The sequence below is a fragment of the Dromiciops gliroides genome, chromosome 2 (genome assembly GCF_019393635.1).
Source record: "Dromiciops gliroides isolate mDroGli1 chromosome 2, mDroGli1.pri, whole genome shotgun sequence".
NCBI classification, from domain to species: Eukaryota; Metazoa; Chordata; class Mammalia; order Microbiotheria; family Microbiotheriidae; genus Dromiciops; species Dromiciops gliroides.
The window spans coordinates 60,389,363-60,415,569 of NC_057862.1; the positions used below are offsets into that span (position 1 = coordinate 60,389,363).

At 45.6% G+C, this 26,207-nt stretch overlaps 1 protein-coding gene across 6 annotated transcripts in view; it reads left to right on the plus strand.

Annotated features, from left to right (window-relative positions):
• The window catches only part of ZMIZ1 (zinc finger MIZ-type containing 1), a 469,106-nt gene that overhangs the window by 201,015 nt on the left and 241,884 nt on the right, over window positions 1–26,207 (plus strand). The gene's annotated exons all lie outside the window — the stretch shown is intronic.

A 26,207-nucleotide genomic window follows, 5' to 3' on the forward strand; every position in this document is an offset into this window, starting at 1 on the left:
TCCTGAATCTCAGGCAGGACTCATTGAATTTAGCAAGCATTTAATAGAAACCTACTATTCTGTCAATCAGTAACTGTTTATTAAGCACCTACTGTGTGCTAGGCATTGCAATAGACACTGAGGACACCAAGAAAAAAAAATTTAAGAGGGAAGGTCCCTTGGCTCAGAGAACCTTCATTATTCTACTGGAGGAAAATAGCATACATATAAAATGTTTATGCAAAATGAATGCAGTCATTTCTAGGGCTGGAAGGATTGATGGAGGGTGTCAAACTTCTCATCTTCTCTGTGGCTTTTTTCCTACCCATCAGGAAGACCTGGGTTTGAGTCAGGGTTCTGACATACACTGGGTGTACGTATGAACCTGGGAAAGTCATTAACTTGCTCTAGGCAACTCTTCAGGACCCCATGGAGACCCCATGGTGTCTGTATGCACTGGTTCTTGGAGTTTCTTTCCCTAGGAGTCCCCTATCCCAATAAAATGGCAGATCCAGGGCTCATCCCTGTCCCTAGCTCGGCTCTGGGAATGTAAAGCACATGTTTGCAGTCTTTTCTTTCCTCTGATTCACTTCTGTGTTTCAGCAGAGCTTTAGGGATCCATCCTGGCCCTTTGCTTCCTGCTCTCTTGCCCACTTTCAACATTGCTTGTCTCTCTGTCTTTGCTTCTCTCCACATCCCTGTCTGGTGTGTCTTTACCTTCTCTGTCTCTGTCTCTGTCTCTCTGTCTCTCTGTCTCTGTGTGTGTGTGTGTGTGTCTGTCTGTCTGTCTGTCTCTCTCTCTGTCTCTATCTCTGCCCTTCTCTCTCTGTGTCTCTGTCTCTGTCTCTCTCTCTGTGTCTCTGTGTCTGTGTCTGTCTCTCTCTGTCTCTGTCTCTCTGTCTCAATCTGTCTCTCTCAATCTGTGTGTGTCTCTGTCTATCTGTCTCTCTCTCTCTCTCCCCCTCTCTCCCTCCTCTCTCTTTCTCTCTGATGACTCGGTTCTTCTCTGCCCCTCCCCAAGCCCACATGAAGCTGCCAAACCATCCCTAAGATATGGCTCAGGCCTCTCAGCCAATACCCCCATGTGAAGGGTGTTACCGTATTGGCGAGAACTCAGCAGGACAGATACTTCCCCGTGTTCCCTGACACCAGCAGCCCCCATGGCTTGTTTATCCAGCTTGCTCTGTTGCTGCTGCTCCCTCTGAGAAAACATTGCTGCAATACTTCTGGGAGGTGGTGAAGGCATGTCCCTAGATTCCACAGCTCTTGGGAAGCCGCCGGCCATGTGCACTCTGGTTGGCGGGTGGGGGGCGGGTGTGGATGTCTCCACAGCTGCTGTGAGCTGGAGAATGTCTCCAAGATTCCCAGCTCCTCTCCTAGCCTCCCTCCATCTTCCACCCACCCTCCAGAGCATCATGGTGTGTCCATTAGAGTCACTGAATAGAAGGATCGGTTCATGTCCCAAGCCTTGGTCAGAAAATATACAGACTCAAGGGGGTAGTTTGCACTAGTTTGGAGACACTAGGACCTGAATGATCCTGAAGTGCCCCACACACCTCTGGATTCAGAAAGGTTGACAGGTAGTGGCCTTGGCTGAGCACAGGTAGAACTCCAAACCTCCAAAACAGCTTGGTCCAGTTAAGTCCAGGGGAGATGAGTGTGTGTGTGTGTGTGTGTGTGTGTGTGTGTGTGTGTGTGTGTGTACACAGGAATTAGAGGAAAAGAGACACAGGGGAGGGGGACCTGAAGGTCTGGCGTTTTCCGCCACATTAATGAAATTACCGCTATAATTAGAAGTGAGATGTTCACGGAGCCTGCATGTGTATATGCATGAATAAATAAATAACAATATCCCTGAGGTGAGTGTGTGGTGGTGGTTTGTAATGAACTGCAGGGCTTTTGGAAAGCGGGCTCAGTCTTCTGTTATGAGCAGAGCTAGCGTGAGATAAAGCCTGTGCCTTCCTAAGCAGCTGGCTACCCAGAGGCCTCCTCTCTCTTGAAAGATGCCCACTTGTTGTAGCTCTGCTCCAGTTTTCCCCCAATGGTGGGACTGAATGGAAATCTAGAGGGGCTCTGGTGGAACCCTCGCCCTTTAGCAGGGCAGGAAACTCGAGGCCCCAGAGAGGAGAATCCAAAATCCATCCAGGTGGGTTGGTGGGTGGTGGAACTAGAAGGAGAACGCTGACTTTCTCAGCTCAAATGGTGTTAGACCACATTACTGTCCCTACTAGGGGCAGTATCTCACTGAATACAGGAGTACTGCTAGCTCTGGAATGCCGTGTTCTTTCTGCCTTATCAAACACCATCTCTTCCTCCTCCTCCTGGTGAATGGGTTTTTCTCTTCCTCTTCCTCCTCTTTTCTCCTTTTTCTCCTCCTCTTCTTCTTTCTCTTCCTTTTTTCTCCTCCTCCTTTTCCTCCCTTTCCTTCTCCTCCTTCTCCTCCTCTTCTCCCTTCTCTTCCTTCTCAGTCATAGATGGCAAGAGTCCAGAAGGATAGCTAGTTGGGGTTGCAGCAAGCCTCTCTCTAGACTGATGGATTTGACACGTGTCTCTCCCTTCTGGTTCCCCGATTACAGTGGCAATAGTTCAAGGGCAGAGGATGGGGAAGGGGCAGGGAGAGGGGGAGGAGGTCAGAGCTATGCCAGTATAGGAGATGGGTATACAGCATGTTTACTCTCTGCATGGGAGCTCTTCAAACTTTTGCCCACCTGCCAGTCAGTACCCCAAAATGCCATATTTAGAGCCTAGATTGTGTCCATGGAGGTAGGAAGACCGAGCCCCGGCACCCCAGAGTTGGAAGGAACTTTAGTCCAGCCTCCCCTCCCAAGGCAGGCATCTCTTCTGTAGCATCCCTGACAGATGATCAGCCAGCCCCTGCTTGAAAATAGCCCTCTTTGGGGGAGGGCCCCCACCCCCTTTCCAGCTGTGCCCTGCTGGGAGCAGCAGCCGGAGACAAGCCTGCCTGGCATTGGGGAAGGCAGCGTTGCAGGAGAGGAGTGGGTAGAGGAAGAGAGCTCTTTCTGAACAGATGGGTCAGATGAGCTGTGGAGCTGAGATTTGGGCTTGCCAACAGCACCAGGTGCTGGAGGCTTAGCTGTCTCTCAGAGCTCTAGCTTTGCTCCACAGGTATTTGTTGGCCCAGACCAGTGCTCGGTATGTGGGGGAGATGCAAGGAACAGAAGGGTTGCTTCCTGGCCTGCAGGGGTTTATAGTCTAGTTAAGAGAACTAGACTGGGACAGGGGAGGGGGTCAGAACAAAATGTCAATGGTGAGACCTCAGCCACTTTTCCCAGGCATCCTAGTGGTCAACGTTTAATAAATGCTCTCTGATTGGCTGATTTCCTTGCTGGGCCTCAGTAAAATAGGTTCCTGTAAAAGGAGGGGATTGGATCTAAGGTGCTGTCCAACTCTGACATTCTGTGACTCTTAAGTGCTGATTTGTGTGGTCCAAGCAGTAAACAGGCCCGGAGAGCTCAGCTAGAGGAAAGAGAAACAATGACTAAAGGGGTCAGGGAAGGATTGGTGGGGAAAAGCAGGTGTTGAAGGGTGGGCAAAGTTAGAAGGAGGGCATTCTAGGTAAAGGTAGCAGTGCACACCAAGACTTTGAGGTGGGAGTGAGCAGCGGCATATGGTTGAGGCTGAGGGAACAGTGACACCAAGAAGCCTGACAGTTCTGTGTTCTAGAGTTGGAAGAACACTAGACTGGGAATCAGAAAAGCAGACTTCCAGTCTCATCTGTCACCAGCTGTGTGACCTTGGGCAAGTCACTTAATCTCTCTGTTAGAAAGCCTATCTTTCTTCCTCTGAAGAATGGAAATAACAATACTTGAATTTTCTTCTTCACAGGGGCCATGTGAAGGGCACCCTTTGTAAACGGTTTCAAAGGTTATAGAACTGCACTTGTTGGTTGTTGTTAATTTATTGTTGTTGTTATAATCCCCCCAACAAAAAAGGAAGGTGGTTAGGTAGAGCCTACATAAGTCAGATAATCCCATTGGTTCCTTTTTGTTATAATCATGGGGAGACAGAGGTGGTAAAGCCAAAGGCCTATATTCTGAAGAAGGCAGGACTCAGGTCTTTCAGAGAATATTGTTTTCTTTGTGTCTAAAATCTATTGTTTCTGTTAACTTTCATAGGGGAAATGTGGATGTGCTAGCAAAAATAATAAGTTAATGATAACAATAATAATAGCAGCTCACATTTTTATAGCGCTTTACAGTTTGTCAAATGCTTTCTTCACAACAACCTTATGAGTCAAGTAGTGTTGGTGATGGCAACAATTAAATAATAATAATAATAACAACAACAACAACATTTATATAGTGCTTTAAGCCTTGCAAAGAAAGAACTTTACAAATGTTACCTCAATTTTTCTTCACAACTCTGGAAAGTAGGTGTTGCTATTATCCTTTTTTTTTTTTTTTTTTTGGTGGGGCAATGAGGGTTAAGTGACTTGACCAGGGTCACACAGCTAGTAAATGTCAAGTGTCTGAAGTCAGATTTGAACTCGGGTCCTCCTGAATCCAGAGCTGGTGCTTTATCCACTTCGCCACCTTGCTGCCCCTATTATCCATTTTTTACACAGGAAACTGAGGAAGACAAAGGTCAAGTGACTTGCCCAAGATCACATTGTACCTAAGGTGAAATTTGAAATTAAATCTTCTAGGCCCAATTTTCTATCAACTTATCAACTACATCACCTAGCTATTTTTACCTGTCTGGTAGTTGGTAGCACTGTTATTAGTTCTACTCTGTACATCAGGAAACTGGGGCTCAGAGAACATGATTTCAGTCTAGTTTTGCAGCTAGGTAGTACTGGAGAGCCAGAACTCAAACCCAAGTCTCCTGGTGCCTAGCTCTGGACTTTTTGTTAAGCCATGCTCAACTGCCTCATTACAGTCTTCTATGCTCCTGCCTATTTATATATTGGGGTGTGTGTGTGTGTGTGTGTGTGTGTGTGTGTGTGTGTGAGTGGGGGGGGGCTCCTTTTCTTCAATGAACATTTGCTCAAGGGAAAGGAGAGATGGTATTTTTAACTAGGATAAACAAAGCTATGAATGTCCACGTGGCTACTCCCCTCACTTCCTCAGATGTTATCTATCACAAAGCCTCCCCTTTGTCACTATCACCTTCAAGCTAAGCCAGGAATGTTCCAAAAAGCTTCTGAAATGGACTTATAGGGATCCGAGGGAAAAGAACAAAGGAAACAGATCAGATAACCCCCAATGGTTGCATCTAGGAGATGGACACCTATGTTGGGGGTATATTCTGATACTGGGATGTTGGTTGGTTTCTCCTACCAGTGGGAAGAAGTCTTCCTTAGAGAGAGCAGGGTTAACCTAAGATTGTTCAAGATTTCATTCTTAGCAAGGTATTGGGAAATCTATGATCACCTCATTTCACAGGTAGAGAAGCTAGGTCTAAGGAGATTAGGAGGTTTGATGTCAGAACTAGACATGGGAAATTGTTTCTGCCTCTCTTACTCTAACCTATCTGTTATACCCTAACTTCTGTATGTCCATTTTGGCATAATATTTATAGTATGAATGCTGAGAAAATGAAGAATACAGCTTATGACATGTACTTGGTCGGGTAGTCCATTGAGTTAGGCAATCTGCACATATATCCTGAACAAACATTTTGGATGGATGCATTAGGTTGGATTGGATTTGGGAAGGTGTGGCCAAGCTGTTTACTGCCACAGATGCCCATCTTTTGAATCCTAGTATTATCCCAGAGATACTGTGTGTCTACATATTAGATGTTGTCTTTGGAAGAATCAAGCTTTCAGGTCCCCAGAGAACAATGAATGGGAAGGGGCACCCATGGTAAGCATGCATGGGAGAGAGCGTATTGCCAATGATGTCTTGTACACTTTTACACAGAGACACTTGTTGAGGATGGATACAACCACCAGAAAAGGACATTGGCAGGGGCAGCTATATGGCGCAGTGGATAGAGCACTGTCCCTGGAGTCAGGAGGACCTGAGTTCAAATCTGGCCTCAGATACTTAAACACTTACTAGGTGTGTGACCCTGGACAAGTCACTTAACCCCAATTGCCTCACACACACAAAAAAAGAAGAAAAGGACATTGGCTACTATTGTAAGAAAGATGAGGGATAACAGATGACAGAGATGTGCACTGGTCTCCAGGAGATATTGAAAGAGCCAGAAGAAGGTGTCTAGTGCTGGATAGTAGATCAGCTTGAAGAAGAAGGCCATTGTAAGCCCCACCCACATTCAGAAAATTTCCAGACTATCAGAGTAAACACAGATAAACCACACAGAGTGATTTTTTTTCCCCAAGGTCACTTACCAAGTCATGGAAGGACAGGGACTGGAATTCAAGTCTTGTGGCTCCTGGCTCCATGTTCTTTCTAATCCTTCATGCTTTCAGAAGAACCATTTTCAATGAAAAAAAAAAAAAAAAGCTTTCCCAAGTTATGGACTATACACCAGAATAGGCCACTGTGATCTCTGTCTCTGGAGATGGTCAGGAAGAGAAATGGGATTACTCCATTCTCTAAAGGGGTCAGACACTTTCCTGTCCAAAAATAGGGGACTGGATCAGATGACCGCCAGCTCTAGGAATATAAAATCCCACCAATCAAATAGTGTACTCGTAGCTTATAGGTGGGCTTTGATGGCCTTGGAAGGGTTTTGTCAGAAACCTAGAAAGGAGACACAAGAGGCTAGAGATGAGCCTTGTGAGAGATGGCCCAGATACCACACAGGAGAGAGAGAGAGAGAGAGAGAGAGAATGTGTGTGTGTGTGTGTGTGTGTGTGTGTGTGTGATAAAAATGGCTCACTATGAAATCAAGTCATTTCTATGCACGGTGGGTGCTGCCAGCCCCCAGTCCATTAGCTTGGGATTAGCTCAGCCGTGCTTATCACAGCCCTCCCCTTTCCAGCCCTCCCCTTCCCGTTAGCTTCAGATAAATGTGTGCAATTTAAAGAAAGCACATCACAGCCATGACCTTAGTCTTGGAGCCCAGAATAGGAGCCTGGTTAGGGGTTGGAGATTGTGGGTGGGGGTGGAAATAGTACAGTCTCATTGCCCAAACAAAAAAGATGAGAGGGGGACTCCCAACTTGACTCCGGCAGAATGGGGGGATCTCAGAGCCCCTCTTTTTCGTTTCTCTGGAGTCTTGAGGCTTCAGCTGTTTCTCTTGGTAGCTCAGGCCAAATGGATTGGGTCGGAGCTGAAGTCTTATCTATCCTTCCCCACCCCCACCCCACACATACCTTTCTAAAAATACTCTTGTTCATTTGAAGAGGTCATCTTGTCCAGCTCCCTGCCTCCAAACACTTGATTCCTTGGGGGGAAATACCTGTCTTCTGTCACTGCAGAAGGCAAATCCCCAACTTTTTGAATCATTGGCTTTTGTAGATCTGGAATGCTGGTACCCACAAGGCAGATAAAAGGTACTCCCATAGTTTTCTTGTGTAATAGAGCCCTGGACTGGAAACTCAGAGATCTAGATTTGGGTCCCAGCTCTCCCCACTTGTTGGTTATATGATCGAACCCTGAGCAAGGCTCAGTCCTTTGGTTAGTTTCCATGTGACGGATTTTTAGCATGAAACAGGGCCAGCTCCATGATCGCTTTGAACATTAGGAAATCATAACATTTTAGTGTCAGAAGAGACCTTATTGTGTGGGAGATTGTATTAGCTGGAAGAGCAATGACGGGCATGGGAAGGTAATGACCATGGGCACCTATGCCTCTTGTTCCTGTTTAGCCAGTGGTCTGTTGAAAAGAGACAGTCTACAGAATACAGTTAAATAATAAATGTGCCACCACTGAGATGCTTATAAATAACAAAATCAGGAGAGCACCCATTGAAAGCATTCCAACCTGTTTTTCACAAGTGGTGTTTGTAAAGTCCAGAATCAAAGGTTCTCGGCATTTGAAACAAACAAATCTCATCTGTCTCTTGTTTCTTTCAAAGTTGGTAAGGAAACAAAAAGCATCTGCTTTGAAATTGTTGTGACTGTGGGCGAGTCATTGAACTTTTCTCTTTTATAAAGTCTCATAAATTTATCATAGTGAAAGCAATTGGGGACAAGCTAGCCAAAAATGCCATTTAGTAATCAGTAGGTTTGGATAATAACCATCTGATCTCCTCTTTCCTCTCCTCTCCTTGTCCTCTCCTATCTTGTCCTCTTCTCATAAAACAAGTGTTTTAGAGTCTTTGGAGACTTCACTTTCAAGTTGCTTGGCTTTGTTCGGACTTCCAAGCTCTCTGTTTTCTCTTCTCTAGATCATCGCTTTGAGCTGGTTGGTTTTTCTTTTTTCTTTTCTTCTCAGCCTCTCTCTTTTTTTTTCTTTTTCTTTTTCTTTTTTTTTTTTTTTGGCGGGGCAATGCGGGTTAAGTGACTTGCCCAGGGTCACACAGTTAGTGTCAAGTGTCTGAGGTCAGATTTGAACTCAGGTCCTCCAGAATCCAGGGCCAGTGCTTTATCCACTGCACCACCTAGGTGCCCCAGCCTCTCTCTTTTCTTTACCTTAAATGTCCTCGCACTCTGGTCCCTCAGCCTAGGGACTGTCTCTTTTCAGACCACTGAAGAGAATTGGATTCCACATTCTATGGGCCAAACTGACTTGTTCCCATGACCGGGAAGCTTCTAGAGTTGGGCATGGTTTCAGCCAGCACCCAATCAACCTGTGCCTTTAATGTGACCTTAAACACCCTCTTTTTTTTTAAGATCTAACAGGGAGGAGAATTACATAGTGACTCTGTCTGTGTTAATTTCTCCCTCTTTCCAGGCATCCAGACAAGATGTTTGTATTTTTCTAATGTTAATTGTCTCAGAGAAGGGAGGACCCAAAATATAAGGACAGGACAAGGGTATGGAGTTAGAAGAACTGGATTGGAGTTTGAACTTTGCTGCTTGCTCTCTGTGTGACCTTAGATGATTCATTTCAATTCTATAGGCCTCTTTTCTCTTTTACGTCCCCTATAAAATGAGGGGATCAAGAAGCATTTATTAAGTCTAGTCATTAAGCATTTATTAACTCATTGCTTTGTGGCAGACACTGGGCCCATTGCTAGGGATGCCAAATACAAACAGAAAGAAAGACAGTCCCTGTCTTTGAGGGGCTTATATTCTAATAGGGGAAGACAGCACATAAAAGGAAAGTGTGGGAAAACATGGTAGACAAAATCCAGTGGAGTCCCAGGAGCATAGCTTGGAGAGAAATGAAGACATACTTGGCTGAGGCCTCTGAAGTTCTGGGAGGAATTAGTCAATCAGAGGGAAGGGAAGGTATTTCTAATAGGAGAAGTGATCCAAGGGTGGAGTGAATTTCCAACTGAAGAGATTTCTGTGGCATGGTGGACAACGTCCTGTGGAGAGTCAGGAGGGTAACCTGAAGGTGGACCAGTTCAGGAGTTCTTAACCACTTTGGTGTCATGGACCCCTTTGGCAGTGTTTGGTGAAGGCTGTGGACCCCTTCTCACAATCATGTTTTTAAATGCGTAACATAAAATACATCGGATTACACAGGAAACCAATTTTACATATAGATAGATAGATAGATAGATAGATATAGATATATATGTGTGTGTGTGTATACATATATATGTATATATATATACACATATATATATTGTAAAGAATTAATTGTTATTTGAGGTTTATATTGCGGCGAGCCACTTAGCTAACACTCCCCAATTAAAAATTGGTCCCCACTAAATATATATATATATATATATATATATATATATATATATATATATATATATATATATATATATATATATATATATATATGGTTGTTGTTTTTTAAACAAGTTCATGGACTCCAGATTTAGAACCTGGGATCCGACCTAAGAGGTTACCTGATCCAGAGAGAGGAAATGACTTGGCCAAGATCACACAAGTAATAGTTTTCTCTGCCTAGAGCAGCTTTCTTCTGTAAGCTTCAGACAGTTCTTGGCCTGAGAATGCAGTTATGCTATAACTTGAAGTATTTTAAATTATCTTCAGGGGCAGCTAGGCGGCACAGTGGATAAAGCACCGACTCTGGATTCAGGAGTACCTGAGTTCAAATCCGGCCTCAGACACTTGACACCTACTAGCTGTGTGACCCTGCACAAGTCACTTAACCCTCATTGCCCCACAAAAAAAACCCAAAAAAACAAAAACAAAAATTATCTTCAGATACAGACTGTTTGTAGAGACTGGTCCCTTGTTAGTTTGTTAACACATCTGGAACATACCTGTGCAGAGCCTGGGAAATGCTACAGGCAAGAAGTCAGTGAGCCCCTTACTCAGACCTTGAACTTGTCCCAAGAACTGATTGATTTCACAGTAGCCACTGTGATTCCTTGTGGGGATGTGACGCCCTTCCATCTGTCTTCTGCTCTCTAATGATGATGGTGATGGTGGTGGTGGTGATAGCATTTATATAACATGTTAAAGTTTGCAAAGTGGTATCTAAATTTTATCTCATTTTATCCTTGGGAGGCAGATTCTGTTATTGCCCTCATTTTACAGATGAGGAAACTGAGGCTGAGAGAGGTTAAGAAACTTGTCCAGGATCACATAGTCCGAGGCAGGATTAGCAATTTAGGTCTAGGAGCAGCTAGGTGGTGCAGTGGATAAAGCACCGGCCCTGGAGTCAGGAGGACCTGAGTTCAAATCCAACCTCAGACACTTGACACTTACTAGCTGTGTGACCTTGGGCAAATCACTTAACCCGAATTGCCTCACCAAAAAAAAAAAAAAAAAAAAAAGAATTTAGGTCCTAGGGAGCAGCTAGGTGGCGTAGTGGACAAAGCACCAGCCCTGGATTCAGGAAGACCTGAGTTCAAATCCAGCCTCAGACACTTGACACTTACTAGCTGTGTGACCCTGGGCAAGTCACTTAACTCTCATTGTCCTGCAAAAAAAAAAAAAAGAAAGAAAGAATTCAGGTCCTGATTCCTGATTCCAGGTCCAATACTCTATCCACCTTACTACCTAGCTGACTAGGTAATGATGCTTTCTTCTTATCCTATCTCCTATGCAGAGCTAATCACTGTTATACTGCCCAATGGGCATGACTGATTAAACCTACTTTTCCCTGCTTTCTGAGTCTCTTTCAGCCTACAGGATGATTGGTTGGCAGAAGAAGGAAAGGCACAGACAGGTAGAGGTGGCGGATTGTCCTCTATCAGCCTCTATCAGCCTGTTCCCCAGAGGCTCGGGTTGTTGTTTCTGGGGGAGTCAGAATGGACTGGAGGAACAACCATTGCCTCCCCTTAGAAACTCATTTTTCCTCTTTGTTACCCAGCAAACTCCCTCCGGCCTCACTTTGTTGCATGCCCCATTTAAAATAATACTGTCTTGTTTTTCTATGTTCAGCCTCTGTGTCGGGAAGTCAGGGCGAATGGGTTTGGAATGATCCTGCTCCTTTATTCTCCTCCCCCACCTTCCTCTCTGTTAGCATCAGATCCACTCTCGGCATTTGTCAGTCTCACCTTGTTCCCGCTGGGTCCCTTCAGCCAGGGCAGTGGGCACCCCAGAGATGGCCGTCGTTGCCCTTCCTCCTTGCTGTCCAATCACCTACCATTGTGGCACAGGGAAAAGCACTTGGTTTACAGTCAGATGACCTGAGCTAAGCCACATGATACCTGTGTGACCTTGGGCAGGACATTTACAACCCTAGGCTGCAGTTTCCTCACCTATAAAATAAAGGGGTTTGAGTTAAATGGCCTGTCGAATCCCTCCAAGTCCTGATGCTATAACCATTTCTGACAACTCCCCCTGACCATCCCTCCCACCTCTCAGGCTTCTTCTCTCTGAGCTCCACCGACTTACTTACATTTCCCTATTTTTCTCCCCTTTCTTCTGGCTTCATGTCTTATTCTTGAAAACCAATGGTAGAAGACTCTACCATTGGCTCAGCCATGCTCACTTCTGATCTCCACCCTGATTCATTTTGATTCCAGAAATATTTTGAGCATCTACTTTCTGCTTGCTCTGTGATGTGATTTTTTTAACTCCAAAGTTAAAGAACCCAGTGTCCTTGCTCTTAAAGAGCTTGTAATCTAATTAAGGAGATAGGAGACACTCACGCAGGCACAACAATTGGAGAACAATGCTGAACAAAATAAATCAAAGACAGAATCAAATAGACTCAGAAGCCAAATGTATGGCAGTGAGGATTAGTACTGAGAGCATCGCCAACTGGTAGGGGAGAGTTTGATGGGCGGGTGGATGTTCTGGTGAAATATCATTGGCCTGGCAATGAGTGTGTTCAGATCCTGGTGCTTAACTACCTTCTCTGGATGACCTTGATTGAGCCAGGCAACTCTTCTCTCTGCCCTTCAATATTTTCTCATCTGTAAAATGAAGGGATCAGACCAGAAGGTATCAGAGCTCTGAGATTCATTCCATGCTCTGGGAAGTTACCCTCATATCTCTTATTCTCCATCCCCCCATTTCTCCCTTCACCTTCACTCCCCTGCCTCAGCATTTTTCTCTCCCTTTCCCCGTCTTAAATAATTCAGTCAATCCATAAGGAGTTAATGAGTGCCTCCTTGTGCCAGAAAAATGTCTTCAGCTCAAAGACAAAAGATAAAACTTTCCTGACCTCAAGAGGTTTACTTAAAATCTAGAGTGGTGAGACACAATGTACACACAGAGAGATAGATGCATATGTGTGTTAAGTATATTGCTATGTATCTTCTTCCTTTTCTCCACCCATCTCTCCTCTCACCATGGAATTTTTGTTGTTCATTTGTTTCGATTGTGTCCGACACTTTGTGGCTCCGTTTGGGGTTTTCTTATGGAGAGGTTTTGCCTTTTGTTCTCCAGCTCATTTTACAGATAAGGAAACTGAGGCAAGCCAGGCTAAGTGACTTGCCCAGGGTCACACAGCTAGTAAGTGTCTGAGGCCAGATTTAAACTCGTCTTCCTGACTCCAGAATCAGTGCTCTGTCTACTGTGCCACCCAGTTGCTCACCTTGGAATATACTTTTACAAGACCCACCCCCCACCCCTTCTCCCATTGGTGACTGCCCCCTGAAGCCTCCACTTTGTGGAGGGATGGAATCTGGCTGGCCTGAATTCACTTTCCTTCAGGTCCTCTTCCTGACTTCCTTTGTATTTAAAAACCATGACCCTTCTACTGCTGGTGCATCTTGGAGCTTCCCTCGGTGCCATGGGACCTCCTCACCCAGTCCCATGACCACTCCATGTGTTGTCTTCTCTAGTCAGTCAATAAGCTGCCCGAGGGCAGGAATTGCCTTTCTCTTTGCTTATATTCATAGCCCCAGGGCTTACTACAGTGCCCAACACACAGTAAGTAATTAATAAATGTTTGTTTCCTTCCCTTCTCTCACTTCTTTTCATCTTTCTCTTCCTTTCCTCTTTGTTTTCTTTCTCCTTTTCCTCTTATGCTAATATCTTTCTTTTCTTCTTCCCCCGCTCCCTATCACCTCCTTCCCCCCTCTCTCCTTTCTTTGTCTCCCTCCTTTCGATCTTTCTCCCTCATTTCTCCCTTGCTTTCTCTCTCCCTCTGTTCTCTTCTCTTTCCCTGCCCTCCCCCCCCTCACACGCACACGCACGCGCACACACACGCGCGCGCGCGCACACACACACACACACACACACACACACACACACACACACAGAGCCTGATTTCTGCCTGTGTGAGTGAGCTCTGTGAACTCCTTCTTACCAGGCTCCTGGGGGAGCCACCACTTCCAGAGCCTGGGGCCTCTGGCTCTCTCTTTACCATCTGTTTCTTGGGCTTCCCAGGTTAGCAGTTGTGTCGACCCCTGAGTGTCAGACCCTGGCTGGGAAGAGACAAACTATCACTCCATGCAGACCAAAATGATGTTTTCTTATCATATCCTTTCCTGGTTGTGTGGCAGAAATAGCCTCAGATTTTTTTTTAATTCTCTTCCCTCACCATGTCCCTCCTCCTTGCTCTAGGTTTTGCATTTATATGACACTTTTAATTCAAATGAATGCCAAACTGGGTTTTGTTTATTTTTGTGCGTGTGCACACTTGTGTCTCTGGGACACCATTTGTCATTTGGCCCAGAATTGTCATGCAGGGACTTTCCCAGTATCTGGAGAGGAATGCAGTGACCTCAGGGTGGTAGCTTGATCAGGTTGGTCTCCTATTAGGAATTCCTTAAGCTCTCCACCAACTGGCTACATGACTTTAGGTAGGTCATCCAACCTCTCCCTTTACCGTTAAGATGAAGAGATCCTTAGTCCTGGAGCAGCTATAAGGAATAACCAACTAATTGTCATGGTTAATCCTAACCAAGTGAGTACTCAGCCATCATCCCATTCTTTCCCTCCTCTGAAGTCAGGCCACTTACTTGTCTATACCACCCACTTGGCATTTGATTATGTTCTACCTTATAGAACCTTTTGTAGTTATATATCCTTGTTATAGAATTGGAAAACTGAGACCAAGCAGTTGCTTACAGTATCACAATAGCTAACAGTAGTATTGGAGCTAGGATGCCAATCCCTTGATTCCTTCCACTACACCAAGGTTCCTTTTCTCCTCAAATTCCCAATTCTCGTGGACAGGATCTGAAACTTCTTAGGATTCCTTACATCCCCACCATGGGTGCTTCATACACAGAAGGCATCAAATAATTGCTTGTTGCATAAAGTAGTGACATCAGAGATGCAGACTTTGCTCTTTCAGTTTACATCCTGATTTTCAGCAGGCAAGATATTGGCAATCAATCAACAAGTACTTATTAAGGGCCAACTTATTTATTTACTTACTTACTTATTTATTTTTGCTGGGCAGTGGGGGTTAAGTGACTTGCCCAGGGTCACACAGCTAGTAAATGTCAAGTGTCTGAGGCCAGATTTGAACTCAGGTTCTCCTGAATCCAGGGCCGGTGCTTTATGCACTGCGCCATCTAGCTGTCCCAAAGAAGCTTATATTCTAATAAAGATTTAGCAGGTACACTTGTAGGTATATGCTAAATGTATAAAAAGTATGTACAAAACAGGATGGCCTTAGGAAGGGAAGGCCCTGGTAACAGCAGGTGGGTAGAATGGGGCTCCCCAGGAAAAACTTCCTGCAGAAGGAAGAGTCTTGAAGTCCTAGAGTATATGGTGCCCATGGGAATTGTCATGTAAGCATTCAGCTGGGAAGTACAATGGTGGCCAACCCAAAATGGGGGGAATGTTTGTACATGGGTGTGGTCATGCCCTAACTTTCTAAAATTGGGTATTATCTGTCATGTGATATTCTCTAGGCCCTTGTCCCTTTGTTGGAGCAGATGATCAAGAGATCAAGCCACTTCTATTCCCAAAATCTCAGAGTCTCCCATCCTTTGGGGAGCCACTTCATTCCATCTGTCTGCCTTACCAAGTGTTTCCTTATCCTTTGTCAAGTCCCAGTTTGAAAAATAGTGCACCTTGCTGTTCGTCTGTTTGGGTGTCTTTCTTGCTTCCTCATTAGAATCTTAAGGAAATGAAATAGATATCCCATTGGGGCTATTTTCACCTTGTAACCCTGATGGAATGAAATGTGCTTCATGCGATGGCATCATTTTCTCAAGGTGCTACCACTTGACCCTTGGCATCTTGTGGTGGCAGATGCCAGGGATTTGAAAACAAAGCCCAAGGCTGGACCTGAAAGGCTTTTTTTTTCCTTTTATTAATGCAGATTCACTTTTTTTGGCTTTCTGCTTCTCCAGCCTCTTTGACCCATCCACCAGATTGCTGTCCCAGTTGCTTCTTTTCCCTACTCCTGGGTCTAAGACAAAAAATACCTTTTTGAGATGACTGGAGCTGAAGGGTTTGGAGTAAGGCCATTCTTCCTGGTCCCCACAATTTGTTGCAAGAGGTATCATGGTGTGCTAGACAGAACTTGGCTTCCTGTATGACCCTAGGCAAGGCATTTATTAACATGTCTGAGGTGCAGGTTCCTCATCTGTAAGCAAAGGGGGTTAGATTAGATCAAAAGGGTTCAAATCTATAGCCACAAGACTCTCCAGCTGCAGCCAGCCAGATTTTAATGTAATTGGGAAATGAAAATACAATAAAACATAGTTAATGTTAGTTTGTGGTTTTCTAAGTCAATATGAGGACTATGGGAATCCTTTCCTATTTGAGTTTGACACCACTGGATTGGACTCACCTCCCTTCCAGATCTAAAGTGTATGCTCCTAAGAGAAATTAACCTCCAGCTCCCAAATATGCCAGCCCTCTTATAATAAGTGGATTAACTGGAATGGAACCTTCAGTAAACCCTGATTATTTCCCACTTCTTCACACTGCTATCAGATTTAGTAAAATAATACATATAAATAGAAATACACCGTGATAGAGCCAGCCTCTGTGACAAAAAGACACGGGTTCAAGTCTTGCCTTTGAGATAGCCTGACTGTGTAACCCTAGGCCACTTCATTTAACCTTTTAGCACCCTAAGGAACTTGGTAAATTTATAAATTGCAGAATAGTTGTTGATCTCTGCTCTTCATGGGGGAATTCCTTACACCAATGAAATCACAGGTCTGGACCCTTCAAAAAACAAAATAACCACCAACCCCAAATAATTTCTAGGCTAGATCTTAGAATTTGCACACATTCAGCCCAATCATTCATTTCTACCCAGGTGAATTTAGGCAATTCTTTGGCCTCCATTTGTAAAATCAGGGCGTTTGGCTGGATAGACTTTCGGGCCCTTTACATTTCTAAATCTCTGACCTGTGGATCCCTCTGTGATTCTGGACAGAGAACGCTGAAATTCTGAATGAGGATCCCAAGGTCCTGCAAGACCTCTTAATCATCAGGAGCCCAGATCTGGAGGCAGGAGCCCTAAACTCTAGGCCCAGTGTTTCCACCAGCTTGCTCTGTGACTTTGGGGGAGTTATTGCCCCTCACAGGGCCTCAGTCGGATTCCTCTAAATTCCTTCCAGCTCTCACATTCCACGATCAGATATGCAGGCCTGTTCACCATGCTGAATGTTCTGATTCAGGCACGTACTCGTACATTTTAGAAACCTCCTAACAGCAGCAGGGGGTTCAGGCCAACCCTCAGTCCCAGAATCACAGAGACCCGAACAACCCATTTTCTTAGAGCTCTGATTAACTGAGGCTTGACGAAGTCTGGACGAATGCCCGAGTGGGTAGCCAACAGAGGTATCTGCAATTTCTAGTTTTTACTATAGGGAGTAGAAAGTAGGGCTGAGGTTGGCCTTCCTCTGGGTAGGGATAGAAGTGTTTGGGGCTGTTAAGTTGTGAGAGCAGAATGAATGACAGGATGCTAACAGGTCAGAAGACCCCTCTGTGGGTGACCAGGTTGGGTGGGGGGAGGAGCTGCCAGGGCTTCCCGCCTACTTTTCTGTGTATTGTAGACACCCCAGAAGGTGTTATGTACACAGTATCAGATTCCTTCTCCTGCTGTGGTGCGTTAGGAAGGGCTGTTATGGAGAGCATTAAGATCCAGACTAACCTCCTAAGTATCTTGGAAAAGATGCGAGCCATTCCAGGGTGGGGAGCTGGGAGCCTGCCTCTTTTTTTTTTTTTTTTTTTTTACTTTTAACACGGCCCCCTTCTTTGGGTCTTGCTTTTCCAGACTAGCCTTCATCTAAGTCAACAAATCTCCTTCCCCCCTCCCAGGATCTCCTGTCTGTGAACCCCTGGCAGATGGGAAGGACCTGCCTCCCTCCCAGACTCTCAGTGCAAGTTTCTCAGGAGTGTTTCCAGGAAAGGGTAGGATTCGCATGAAGTGAGCAAACATGCACTTGCTCCCTCTCTCACAGTTTCCATGGGCCGGGGTCCATGCCTGCTCTCCATGAAGTTAACAAGTGGAGGAGAAGCGCTGTCCTAATGAGACCTCTCACAGGAAGGGGGCGGGGGCGGACCTGACCCTGGGAAAAAGAAGTGACTCTTCAGCTCCCACCCCCCACCTTGGATGATGTCAGCAGAACCTTGTACAAGCCCTTAGGTCAGACCTGAGCCACCACTCACCAGGCAAAGGCCTCAGAGGCGGAGACAGTAAAGTGGGGGTTAGGGTGAGGAAGGAAGAAGGGACAAAAGGGGTGACTTTGGAACCAGGATCCCTGGAGGAGTCCCCAAAGATTCAGAGCTCTAAGTGTTTAACCCCCTTTTAGCCAGGCTGTTTTCACAGAGCCCAAAATCTTTTCCTTGCCTAAAATAGACTTTTCTTTATCATGGATGGTATCAGCTCAAGAATTTGGAATCAGAAGACATTAATCTGTCTCTGCAGCTTCCTACCTGTGTTACCTTGGATTAATCTCTCTAGACCTAAGAATTGGACTAAATGAGGTGTTCCTTCTAGCTCTGGAGCCACTGACCTTTTGCTTCCTCCCACACTGGCTTGGGATGGATAGAATTTAGTCATAAGCATCAATTGATCTTTATTGAGCATATTCGAAGAGTCAGGGACTATGCAAAGTGCTGCAAGGATTATAAAGACACTAACGACATCATTTCTATTAAGGACCCAGCGGACATGAAATGTTAACTAACAGCGCAAAGCTTGACAAATGACTAGGATTCCACTAGATGGACTATGGAGAGAGCATTCTAGGCAGCAAAGACTTGGAAGCGGGGGGAGCATAAAACATTCAGGAAAGAACAGCATGGACATCCGCCTGTCTGGAGTCACTAGTTTGTGTAGGCGAGTGATGTGTGCAGAAGGGGGCTGGAGGATGGAAAGAGTAAGCTTGAAAAGTAGAGTCGGGCTTGATTATGGAAAGTCGTAAATGCCATTTTATGAAAGAGAAACTTTATTCTCTAAGAGAAGGTGAGGGGAGTGTGACTATCTCATTCCTCAAGCATTCAGGGTACTCAAGGTTTTATTGGACTAAATTCAAAGTGAAAGGCAGCTTGTCATCGTAGAAAGTGAGACTCAAAGCTGGGAAGACCTTTATTCAAGTCCATATCTGATACGTTTTGGAGGTGTTATACTACAGAACTCTGAGCATACGTCAAAGAGAAGGTGCCAACCTGCATTGGTCAAGGGAGCTTCTTCCTGCAAGGGGCTCTCTAGATCAGTGGAGTCCCTGTGGGACACATATTGATGTAGAAAACCACAAATTAACATTATCTGTGCTTGATCATATTTTTCTTATTTTGTTAAACATTTCCCAATCACATGTTAATGCGACTCAGCTGTACTCAGGAGCTTTGCAAGGTTGTATGGTGGCCATGCATTTGATACCTCTTCCCTAGAACAGTGAAACCACATGTCCAAGACAAGATGACAGCTGAGGTCCCTTCCACAAAGGAAGCATGAAGCATGTGTTTTATATGTGTATCACTCAGATGTAGTTCTGTCTAAAATAGGTTCCCTATCTGGTTCTTGACACAAAGGCAATAAATAATTCTTGTTGATAATCTTTGGAGTTTCTTCCCCAGAGTCCTCCTCTAATGCCTATTTGTAGGATAGAATGGCCTTCAGATCTCCTAAAATTATGCCAACAGTGCATGAGCTCTGGCAAGTCATATAAAGTCATTGATAGACCCAGGACTGGACTAAGAATCAACTTATCCAGGTTTGGAGAGTCTATCATCACTCAGTTGACCAGCAAGGACGTCGTGTCTCTACCATGGTAGCTCAGAAAGACAGCTAACTAAAGTAGAAAAGGGGGTTCCATCCGTGTTGGTGAATGGAACCCCTACACCTTGACATACAAAAATCTCATTGTGGTTATTCTCCTCTTGGGAACAGATCAATTATAGAAGCTTCTTGGAGCTCAGTTTGGGACTCTTGGAATCTTTTTTCTGGGCCACCTTAGGAAAAGGAAGGCCCTACCTGGCTACATGGGAGAACAATTTAAAGACAATTTTAATTTTTTCCTATCAATCTCTTAACAAGTCCTTCCCATGCATTCCCAGCTCTGTGGAGAAGATAAACGACGCAACAGTTAGAGAAACATACAGCCTTCCACTGAATTAGTCTTTTGTAACGTAAGTAAATTATCTGGTGGCCACTCATGCACAACAGTTTGATAATACAGGTGTTTAAATGGTAATAGCTATTGGGACTGAGATGGGAGTGGAGCAATAAAGTCTTTAGGGTGTTACAACATGAAATTAAACTCTCACTATTACCAAGCAATATTATTTTTCCAAAGTCTGCAACTCCACACAGTGAACAAGGGGAAAGAGTGCAATACCCGCCTCAAACTGGAGTTTACATTAGGATTTGGTAGCGCCTGGCTGTTTTCTAGGTCTGTAATAGGTCCATTAGAAAGTGTTTTCAGAGCAGGGCCACAGAACTCTTCTATTGTAAAAGTAATGTGGAAATGCAGGAGGATTGAACAGAGTGAATAGTGAGTTCCTATTGCTCGGGAGAGAGAAAAAGACAGCACAACCAGGCAGGGGGGATGAGGCCCTGGTCTCCATTGAGCCCCTTGAGTGTTGAGTCAGTTTCCCTTTGAGGCCACATTAATGACCAGAATAATCAACATTGAAGATTTCATTGAAATCAAAGTTATCTTACCTAGGTTCCCTCATCTGGCTGAGAATAAAGAGATTGCATTCCCAAGGCAATATTTGTATTTGGTTAGCTGGTTTGGAAGGATGCTGTTTTTTAAAGGGTCTTCCCATCAAGGAGGATATGTTTATTTTAAGCTTTCAAGTCTGTGCTTTGCATTTTATCCTTGCTACACACTCAGCTGGTTGCACTTTAGGAGGAAAGGAGTTGGGGGTGGGGGCTGTTGGCGGCAAGGTTAGGACTGGAAGGGTGTTCGAGAACTCGCAGATGAAAATATGAAGTGATGATTCAGTGCAATATCCTAGCAATGATTCCATTGACTGACCAGGACACGGGCCAGGGGTGTGTGTGACCCACATCTTGTTGGTTTTCTTCCTTTGCTTGGGTCTTTGTGCCCAACACCTTTTAAAGCCCCCAGATTGTTTTGTCCTGCTATCTGTTCCCTCTGACTGCATCTGTGGCCTTTCTTCTATAGGCCTGGCCCTCATTACTGAATTAAAGGGGAGGGAAGGAAGGAGGAAGGGCCTCTCTAACCAACCAAGGAGGAGGTGGCCAGGCAGGTCCCAGTGCCGACTTTATTAGTTGTGGCACCCATGCATGGTATAATCAGCATCTTAGCCTGCCACATGCCAGATGCTCTTTTATTAAAGTTTGCAGGCAGTGCACACTACTGGATTGGATGTAAATGTGTGTGTGTGTATGTGTTCCTCTGATCTTTTTCTTCCTCTGTTTCTTTCTTTAACTGTCTCTGCATCTCCGACTGTCTTTTCCTATGATGGGCTCATGTTACCCAATGCTTCTACTGGTCCTTTTATCTAGTTGGGCCATAATGTGAGGTCCTGACTAAGCAGCTGAAGATAGGGGGCTGAGTGTCAAAGTCAGGAAGGACAATGAGTCGGTGTTGCCATGTGCCGAGGCTCTTCGGATTTCTATTGCTGCCTTCCTGATGTCTGTCTGCCTCCTGTTACTCTGACGCTGGCCGAGATCGTGGCAGAGAAGTGGTTACCTCTTTAGAAGCTGGAGTGCCAGGATGGAGTGTGTGGGGCTGGGGGCTAGGGGCTGGGGAGGGAGCAGGGAGACGTATCATGAAAAAACAAACAAATGTACAATTGTGATCCTTTGCAAATTCGCCCTTTGTCTAGAGTTGGAGCTCAGTGAGCATCTAACTACTGAGCCCCTTTGATCTGAGCACAAAAAAAGTGAGAAATAGAAGGAGGAGGGGGAGCGACTGGAGGGTGAGAGATGAGGCTTGCCAGGGTATGCAGCTGCAGTCCGGGAGCTTTGCAGGGTCTGGAGCCCGGCTCCAGGCCGTCAGCACAAATGAAGATCTGACAGACACAAACATGACTCTTTTCGGCTGCAGAGATGCAGGAGGACCAATGCAGATCTTGACACTCATCTTCTCTCTGCCTCAGATAGTGTTACCAAGTCAGCGGCTAGTTGCAAGGTGTTGCGGACTTTCAAAGCTGGCTTCCTAGAAGGAAGGACATCAGGGGAGCAGGACCTACTGCAAATCCTCACATTGGAGAACTAATTAGATACAGCAGGCATTTCGCAGACAGACCCTCCCATGGGGCTGTGGTCACTGCGATTTGCACTGAGGGGATGGGCTTTCGATTATCTCATCGGGAAACAAATGTAATATTGTAAAAGCCAGGATCCCATCTCCCAGTACCACCACTTAAGCAGTGACATCATAAAGAAGACTGGGAGAAATACATACTCTAACTGGCTGTATGACCTTGGGCAAATCATTTTACCTTGCCTCCCTTTCAGGGATGATCATCTCTCCAAGCCCTTTCAGTTCCAACATCCTCTGAGTCGAAGCTAGTACAAAACAAACTCTGCTAAACAAAACAAAACAAAAAGTTTTAAGAAGCTGTTAATTTATTTTTTTTTCTATTTTGCATCTAACAAATTGGGTCGAGAGGAGAGGATGAGCTGGGGTTCTTCAGTTAAGTCCATTTGCCAAGTGCTTAACCCAGTGCCTGGCACATAGTAGGTGCTTAACATATTTATTGATTGGTTATAATGGTTTTCAGAAAAACTAAAGGTTATTGTTGATTTTCTTCTAAAACTTGGGGCACGTATCCCCTCCCCAACACAGGCACAGACACTGAATGCTTCCTTAGCTCAAACATGTCAAATGGAAGGACTAGCTTGACCGAGCGGTAAAGACCTGTAAATTAAAAACACGATGTTTCCTGTTGGAAGAATTGTGCAGCATTGGACTCGGTGTGGCCTTGGAAAGCTGGCTCCCCTTTCAGGAAGTGTTGCTCCCCACAGCTCTGCAAAAACAGTGGAAAAGCTCAATCTTTTCAAATCACTGTTTCCACTGTAAACAGGAGAAGAGAGTCATTCCCCTGCCCTTGCTTGCCTGTGCCTCGCGCTGTTTTGTCGGGGCTCTCCTTTCTTTTCCCTTCCCTTCCTGTTGTTTCCCTCCCTCCAGGAGTGCTCGGCAGGGTTGGAGAAGTGATTTGTTCCTTAATAATAGTGCCGCATATTTGCACACTTTTCAAAACTTGTTCCCATCTGTGCTCTTTATCCCCACCACCTTCCTAGGAGGGAAGCAGGGCAGGTAGGCAGGTTTATCTCTATTCCATAAATCAGGAAACTGAGACTTGGACTTAGCCAGGTTCCCCCAGCTACTATTAAACCGCTTAATTAGGGCTAGAACAAAGATATTCTGAATCTCACAGTAGGGTTCTTTCTGCTATAACATGTCTTCCTATTTACCTAATGCTTCTACCAGTCATTTTATCTAGTGGGAGGTCCTCACTGGAGGTTGCTGGACATAATGGGGCTGAGTCGCAAGGCCTTCCTCTTCTCTTTGGAGAAGGAAGAGACTCCAGCCTAAAGGTCAAAGGGTAGGAAAGACTTAGGTATGTGGGAGCATTTGGTTTAGTGGAAGTACTTGGTTCATTCATTCATACGGAGAGTCTAGTAGAAGGAGCCTTCCTTGGAACTGGTCTCTCTTTCTTAGGGAAGAGAGATGATGGACAGAGTTGGGGTCTTGTAGGCAGCAAGACTTTGGTTCAAGTTGGAGTGTAACCTGACTTGCTGTGTGACCCTAAATGGGTTAACCACTCAGCCTCAGTTTCCTTTTCTGTAAATGAGAATAATAACAACATTTCTGTCGCAGGGTTGTTGTGCAGATCAAATAAGATAATGCATGTGAAGTACTCTGTCAGCTTTCCCACGATGGATAAATGTGAGCCCTTATTGTTGCTAACATCATCATCATCATCGTCTCTGAGGGTTCATTGGGAGGTTTGTAGTCATGTGCTGTGTGACAACCAACAATCCCAATTCCACCAAAGCATTTGCCAGGTGGCATACAGACAGCATCCTCAGCCCAGAAGTACCACCCATCCCTGGGCACAAAGATTTGGCTCTTTTCTTCTGGTTTTGGTGCCCGGCACAGTCTGTACCACCCTTTCTCTCCTGGGGAGGAGAGGGAGGAAATGACACAAGGTTCTACTTTGTAGCACTAGCTTCCTTTCCCCATCCCTCCCCAGGTGTCCAGAGCGGCCAGAGAAAGGCCAGTGCCTCACAACAACGACTGTGTCCCTCCTAGAAAGAATCCCGCTTCCTGCCCCCCCCCATCTTCCTTGGTGGGGCTCCAGTCAGGTTTAGGGAGGAACTGAGCTAGATCACTTTTTCCTGGTACATTTTTTAAAAATGTGTCTAGCTTTCATGCGATTTTCTGCTTCCTTTCCTTCTCTCCCTGTAATCTTTCAGCTTGGTCAGAGGAGAAGGGCAGGGACCAGGTTGATTAATTGATAAAGTCAAGGGAGGCTATGGTTTAGTAGGTGAGTGTCTTCCTGCCTTTCTTTGTTGGGGGTTGGGGTGGGGGGGGTGAGGAGGAAGAGGGGAATAACTATTAAGTGTTCATTGTCCATAACAAGACCTTATTGTCTTTTCAAAGTGAACCGATGATCACTGGACCCCTGTCTTCTCCCTTAAGCTACACTGGCTCCTCTGTCTGGTCTAAGCTACCTTGGCTGCTGGGGATTGGAGATTCCCAGGCCTAGTTTCTGCTCCTGAAGACCTGACCTCGTCATTCCCGTTCAGGGGCCCATAGTGGGCAATGGATTTGAGATCCAACACAGAACCACTGAGGATTCTCTCTTATTTCCTTTGGAGTCGGAAGATCTGGGTTCAAATGCTGCCCCTAGCCCAATCTGTATGACCTTAAGCAAGTCACTGAGGCTCCCCCGGTTAGGGGTCTCTCATCTGTAAAATGGAGGGGAGGGATGTTGGACTAGCTAGCCTCTGGAGTCCCTTCTGGCTCTAAATTCGGGATCCTGAGGGCACCCCCCCACTCCACCCCCTTTGGCATAGAGTTAAGCTCAGGGCTCCAAAGGATGAGTAAATTTTTAGCACCCCCCCCCATCAATTGGTCTGCTGCTGTATTTGCTAAATGCCAGTGTAACTTTCTCTCTCTTAGTCACACATCACGCTTTAACTGGTACTACAGAAAAGCTGATTATATTTCCCCAAGCCTTCCCTTCTGGGGGGGGGGGTGCCGTTAAGCGGGAAGCCTCCTCTCTTTGGCTCCAAAACTCATCTAAATGGAAAACACATTGTCTTCATTATATGCCAGTATTGAATGAACAGGGTTGCCATGGCAACAGCCATCTGAGGCCTTGCTGATTTGGGGGCAGTGAATGGAGGAGACAAACAAAGTCCCTTCAAAACCAGAAGGGAACAATTGCTATTCATTCAAGCCAGGTTTAAGATCAGCAAATGTCTTTAGCAGAGAAATGTAGATAAGAAGGTATCAGACACGGGGCCTCAGAATAAAAAAACAGAAAATTATCATAATCTTAAAACTTCCCCGTGAGGTGGGAGAGCATGAAAGATGATTTTTCCCCCCTTTCTTTCTTTCTTTCTTTCTCCCTTTTCTTCCCCATCCCCCACCCCAAGCCCCCTCCCCCCTTTTCTGGAAGGGGAGAAAAAAAGGTAACATTTTAAAAGGGAGCTTAAGGAGACAATCGAGGGTGGTTGTCTGGGCTGTCTGGGGCCATTGGGAGGCACTGAGCTCTGTGGTCTCGTCTGCCCCCTCTCTCTCACCCCAGCCCAGGCCTCGGAGCGTGTGAAAGAGGCCCTGTGATAACCAGGGCAATTAGAATGGGATTGGAAGGCAGCTGAGAGCGGGTGAGGCAGGCAGCCCCCAGCCAGAGGGAGGGAGACTGAGCAGGGAGGGCAGGAAAGGGAGAGAGGCCAGGGGGAGGGGGAGGGGGGAGGCTGGGGAGATAAGGGAGGCTGAGCTGAGAGGGGAACCAGGTGAGAGGAGGCTAATAGGGGAGGAGAGAGAGGCCGAAATGAGCAGTGAAAAGCAGGTGAGAGAAGGCTAAAGGAGAGGGGGCAGGCTGGGAGGATAAGGGAAGCTGAGTTGGGGAGGAGAGAGGTAAAAGACAGCTAATGGGAAGAGAAGTATAAACTGGGAGAGGGCAGTGGAAGAGACGATACCACACTGGAAGGAGAGGTTGAGGCAAAGAGAATCTAGGGGGTCAGGAGCCCATGGGGAAGGGAGGGGAGGGGACGGGACAGGAGAGTGAAGCTGAGCTGGGAGGGCAATGGAGGATAAAGGGCAAGTTAAGTCAAGGGAAAGAGAGTAATAAGGTCAAGGAAGATGAATCCAAAGAAGAATGGGAAATGTAGAAACTGAGCCAGTCCCCCAAGAGGTACTGCAGACATAAGAGAGGCAGAGAAGAAAGGAAGCCCTTTTAGGAGACTGTGAAATAGTGGCAGGCCTTTACCAATATGGCGGCTTG